The 6,024-nt window shown below is 47.8% G+C and overlaps 1 protein-coding gene across 1 annotated transcript in view; it reads right to left on the bottom strand.

Annotated features, from left to right (window-relative positions):
• IL17RD (interleukin 17 receptor D) overlaps positions 1 to 5,155 on the bottom strand; it is a 76,839-nt gene extending 71,684 nt beyond the window's left edge. Inside the window, exons 1-2 of the mRNA XM_011947256.1 lie at positions 5,072 to 5,155; positions 4,064 to 4,226 (exon numbers count right to left, since the gene is read on the bottom strand). The gene's annotated coding sequence lies outside the window, so the exon portion shown is untranslated. The remainder of the gene's footprint in view (positions 1 to 4,063; positions 4,227 to 5,071) is intronic.
• Positions 5,156 to 6,024: the final 869 nt, after the last annotated feature.

The following is a 6,024-nucleotide window of genomic DNA, read 5'->3' as shown; positions in this document are numbered from 1 at the left end:
GCCCCTTCCTCCGGGCCCCGCCCCCGTCCTCAGTCCTCGTGTGCTGGCCCCACCCCCCACAGCCTGGCCCTCCAGTCGTGGCCCTGCCCCCGTAGACCACGCCCCTCTGGTCACGCCCCAAGTCCCCACTGAGATTCTGGCAGCTGCAGTTTTTTCCCCCTCACTTAGATCTTTTTTTAAGCTAAAGGATTTGTCCAAGTTATGCTCACTCTATGCAAAACCTGAGGAAAACACAAAGAATGTAATAATAATAATTTAATAAACACCTGCTATGTGCCACACCCTTTTCTGTATGCTCCCAACCACACAGGGAAGTGTATTATTGTTAACCCAGTTTTAGGCGCAGAAAAGTTAGGGGAACATGATAGAGAAATCCTGGCTCCGCATTTACTAGTAGGACTTTGGACAAAAGCCTTGCTGTCTTCACAGTACTTCCTTACCACCACCCGCTCTTGCCCCCGCCCAACCCCCCTGGAAGCTAGAATAAGTATCCTAGTCTGGGGAGAGTTCTGTTGGTTGAAATATAACAAGTGCTCCATAAAGGCTACAATCTATCATTAACTGACTCTCATAAGATCACACAGCTGTTACCTGCCAGACCTGAGATCCAAATCTAGACCTGACTAAAAACAATACTCTAAGCTACTACACTTGTCAAACATACCCTCATGAAGTGGATATTATTTCCGTTTGGAAGAGGAAACTGAGGCTCAGAGAAGTGGAGTAGCCCAAGCTATCCAGCGTTTCACCGCACTCCTCCCAGCCCTTTGCCTTATATCTGAGCACCTAAACTCTCACACTTTGTCCCTCTCCACTACCCCCTTCCTCAAGAACACCGCCTCCTCTTCCTAAGGGCTTTTTCTACTTCTGACTTTGTCCCCGTGTCCGATACATTTCTCCACCCTGGATCCAAAGTGATCTTCCAAAAACACAAATCAGACTACTGACTTATTCTAATTAAAATTCTAGGCTGAGTGCAGTGGCCAATCCTAGAGGATCGCTTGAGTTCAGGAGTTAGAGGCAGCAGTGAGCTACGATCCTGCCACCGCACTGAAGCCTGAGTGACAGAGTAAGACGCTGTCTCTAAAAAGTAACAAACAAACAAACAAACCTACCACCACCACCACCAACAACAAAAAAAACAGTAAAATTATGTGTTCTGTGTTCAGAGGAGGATTAATAAAAATAAAATCAATAAATAAAACTGTTCTATGGTGGCTTTTATGCAAAGGCCATTTAGAATAAAATCCATACTGGCCTTCTCTTCTACTCTGTCTTTACTACCTGGCTCCTGCTGCACAGATCTCCCCCCAACCCCAGCCTTATCTTGGTCTTTTTGCCTCAGGAAACCTTAGAAATTGTCATCTCCATCCATTCAACATGGCAGCCTCCTCTATATGACTCTCCTTCCAGGGGCCAGAATCCCCTCCCTCTCCTTGTCTGGCCTGGCCTAAGCTCAGCCACTACTAACACAGGATTCCTGCACTTTCCCTTGTGGCTTGTGACCCCACCACCCTGCCCACATGTCCTTGGAGGGCTTAAGTGGAGGAAGAGAACTCGTCTTAGTAATGCTAGCAGAAGTCCTGGGGATTTGCTTGGAAGTAGCTACATCTAGAACCAAGGAGTAGAGCCAGCCTCACCTGAACTTCAGGGGCTGGAAGTATGAAACAGTGGTTGCCCAAAGGAACACTGACATTATTGCCAGGGAGAGGGAGAATAGGTGCTGGGTTCCCCAAACGACAGCATCCACCTCAAGACCCAGATGCTGGGCAGAATTTTTTCTAACCTCATTGCCTGGAATTCAGGAATTCAGCCAGACCCAGTGAGGTTTACCATATCCTCTTCAGACACCAGAATAGCTAGGATCCACAGAAGGCTGTTCTGGAGTAGCCTTCTGTGAATAGACCTCGGGAAGCACATCACTCCTTTGGAGCTGCTGGTTCAGTGCCTCCCTACCCTTCCTCACATTCTTGGTACCTGTCCCTGGGTTGTTCTCAGCCCCCACAACAGGGATGTCCAGCGTTTGGCCACGAGAGTCAGGGGTGGCAGGGCCTGAGATGAGGCCAGGACCACATGGGTTTTGGTGAAACAGGGAGGAAACAATGAGGCGACCAGTTCCTTAATCTATGTGGCATTCCAGTCTATACATGCTTTATAACTTATTAAACAACCCCATACTAAGGGACATCTGTTAGAATCAGTGATTCAAAAATACCCCAACACACTTATCTTGACACATTGATTCAATGATTTTATACATTTCTAGAATCAGAATTGCTGGATTATGCACATTTAAAATTGTCAAACTGCTCACTATCATATTATCACTATCTTAATTGGCTTCTCTGGTTGCGAATGAGGTAGATCATGCTCCTATGTATTTGTTGACCATTTGTACTCTTTTTTGTTTGAGACGAAGTCTCACCCTGTCACCCAGGCTGGAATGAGTGAAGCCATCTCGGCTCACTGCAACCTCTGCCTCCCAGGTTCAAGCAATTCTCCTGCCTCAGCCTCCCAAGTAGCTGGGATTACAGTCATGCAACACTGCACCTGGCTAATTTTTAGTGAGATGTGGTTTCACCATGTTGGCCAGGCTGGTCTTGAACTCCTAACTTCAGGTAATCTGCCTGCCTCGGCCTCCCAAAGTGCTGGGATTACAGACGTGAGCCACCACGCCTGGCCCATTTGTACTCTTTCTTTTTTTTTTGTTTTGATTTTGTTTTTGTTTTTGAGACGAAGTCTCACTCTGTCACCCAGGCTGGAGTGCAGTGGCGCAAACTTGGCTCACTGCAAGCTCCGCCTGCTGGGTTCATGCCATTCTCCTGCCTCAGCCTCCTGAGGAGTTGGGACTACAGGCGCCTGCCACCACACCAGGCTAATTTTTTTTTTTTTTTTGTATTTTTTATAGAGACAGGGTTTCACGATGTTAGCCAGGATAGTCTCGATCTCCTGACCTCATGATCCACCTGCCTCGGCCTCCCAAAGTGCTGGGATTACAGGCGTGAGCCACCGCGCCTGGCCTGTACTCTTTCTTTAGTCAGGAATTGGACTCCAGGAAAAGGAGCAGTACTTAGAGCTTACAACAGAGGGAGAACCTCAAGGAGAACATTGGTTAGAGGAAACTGTTTCTCCCTGGGTTTTATTCTCTTCACCATATGATTGCATGACAGGGAAGGCAGAGTCCCACTATTGAATTCCCTCCTCTCCACAGCTCACTGCAGAATCTGGCAACCGACAGCCTCTGAAAACAAGCTGTGGGGCTCAGAGAGAGCACAAGCTTTCCTGAAGCGGTGTGGAGGGCACAAGAAGGAAAAGGCTTAAGCGTCCAGTCTAAAACATGCTTAGAATGACATCCCTCAGGACCAGGGACAGAGAGGCCCTCCTATTTCCCTTCAAGGAAGGCCACCAGCACATGTGTGAGTGGGAGGAGAACCACAGACAACAAAGGGTCAAATCTGGTCAGGAAATTAAGGTTGTAAATTGGCATTTGGTGACGTTCTCTGCATTCTGGTCTTTCCCATTGATTCTTTCTCCCATCTCCTTTTTTGTTGTTGTTTGTTTGTTTGAGACGGAGTTTCACCCTTGTTTCCCAGGCTGGAGTGCAATGCCATGGTCTCGGCTCACTGCAACCTCCACCTCCCGAGTTCAAGCGATCCTTCTGCCTCAGCCTCCCAAGCAACTGGGATAACAGGTGCCCGCCACCATGCCTGGCTAATTTTTTGTATTTTTAGTAGAGGCGGGGTTTCACCATGTTGGCCAGGCTGGTCTCGAACTCCTGACGCCAGGTGATCCACCCACCTCAGCCTCCCAAAGTGCTGGGATTAAAGGCATGAGCCACTGCGCCCAGCCTCCACCTCCTCTTTTTATCCCAACCCTTCAGAATAGCTGTAAGGCTGCAGGGAGTGGACCTCTCTATCCTGGAAGCTGAGCTAAAATGAGGGGACCAGGCCCCACATGTCCTCCATGGATCACAGTTTCCTCCAAGCCACAGTAGAACTCACCTGTGGAGGTGACCAGAAGACAAGCTAGGGAAACCCTCCCTCAATACAACACTTGGTCTCACCTGCCAAGGCCAGGATTGCCTGTAGTCCAGTTACACTTTCAGTCATCCCTTGTGGTGAGAGGTGGCTGTCGTCTGATTCACCTCTGCCCCCATGCCTGGCACTCTGTCTGGCACATATCAGTGGGCAAGAGACTGTCACCACCTCTCCCTCTTTGGAACAAAGCTGAGAATTAAACAGATAAAATCACCTTAAAATAAGCTGTTGATGAAATGCAAATATATTTTCCCACTCTAACTATAACCTAGCCAGATAAGAAAAATCCTTAACACAAGGATTGGATTTTGTTAGAGGTCAAATTATCCCATGAAACATAAAAAAAAAAAAAAGATAAAGTGATGGTGGAAGTAATTTGTGTCATGAATCATTTCGAGCAGGGAATAACTAAATACCATTTTAATAAACAGTGTTAGAAGCAGTCGGCCCAAATTCTAATTTATTTTGGTATTGTGAGAAATTAGTGTATGTTTTCTGTATTAATAAAGACATTAAAAGTAAAGAATGTCACTGTACCCCTGACCCCAGTCTCCCAGAGGGCTGAGGGTGCAAGGTTTCCCGGGCTTTGGAGGGAGCAGTATGTGGAGAACTGGTACCCACCTGCAAGCCCTTAGTCCCTGAGACCCCACAAGACTGCGTGGATGTCAGTCAGGCTACCTGGCAGTCTTGGCTCCAATGGGGTAGGTGTCATCATCCTCACTTCACAGATGGGGAAGCTGAGGCTCAGTGAGGGGAAGTCTGCTCGGGATCACAGAGCTGGGGTTCAAACCGGACCCCGATCGCCTGACCTGGGACCACCTTGCCTGGGACGAAAGGCCCCAGACTCAGCTGATTCCTCCAGACTCTTCCTCTCTAGGACGCCAACAACATAGCCTTCCTAAATCCAGCCGTGGGGCCTCCTGCACAGCCCAGAGACCCAGGGCGGCGGACGACAGAGAACCTGGGGCGGCGGACCCAACCCTGCGCCCAGGAATCCCAGGACGCCCATCCCATAGTTCTTGGGCTGCGCGTACCTTGGCCACTACACGGAATTGAACGGCCCACGGCCACTTCCCGTTTCTTTTCTCGGAGGAAAAGAAGAGCGGACGTCTGGTCTCCACGGTAACCGCGAGGGGGCGCGCGCAGTCCAGGTCGGAGACTGCCCCCTTCCTCTTTCTCTTATCTCTCTGAGGAAATAGTTTTATTGAAGCCCTCTTCTGTTTCCCCCAAATGCCTTTTTTCTGTTTGTTTGAAATTTTAAAACAGAATCAACTTTTTATGACTCCTCTAAAAGTGGAAAATAGATATGCTATGTTAGCAGGTTAGGACTTAAACTGGGTAATTGACATCAACAAACAAAGATCGAAGACAGGTCACATATATCAAGAGGAAAGAGGTTCCACTGAACCAATCAAATGAGATGTGGTTAATAAACAACCTGGAGCAACTGTGGCAACTCTTAGCCATTTTACTTTGTGAATTATCACACCTATAATATTTAGTTCTCCCTTCACCTAGACGAATTGTTTTTTGTTTTCTCTGATACCATCATGAACCTAAATGATATGGCTTGTGATATAAATGAATGAATAATCATAATGAATAGCATTTTTATATTCAACTGTTAATCTAGCAAGCATTTACTGAGTGTCTTGTGTATGCCAGGCACTGTGCAAGGCACTGGAAAGGAACATGATCAAGGTCATGATGTCCTTGCCCTCCAGGAAGTCACTCTCCAGGGCAGTCCCTTACACTTAGCAGAGTCCAGTGAGACTGAAAGGTGGCCACTCGCAGTTCCATTTAACAGACGTGAAGGATATGAGGCTCTGGGTGGTTCCCTGGTTTGCCTAATGACACGCAGCTATTTGGAGACTGTGCTGCATCATGAACCCAAATCTTCCTCTCCCACACTCTTTGTTTCAAAGGCTGGGGTATAAAGAGAAGCCAGAGAAAATGAACCACAAAAGGAGAGTTCAGAGTTCAGGGG

Source organism: Colobus angolensis, unplaced genomic scaffold (assembly GCF_000951035.1).
Source record: "Colobus angolensis palliatus isolate OR3802 unplaced genomic scaffold, Cang.pa_1.0 Scaffold26, whole genome shotgun sequence".
NCBI lineage: Eukaryota > Metazoa > Chordata > Mammalia > Primates > Cercopithecidae > Colobus > Colobus angolensis.
The sequence above is the reverse complement of the archived record's forward strand: the minus strand, read 5'-3'. Positions and strand labels throughout refer to the sequence as shown.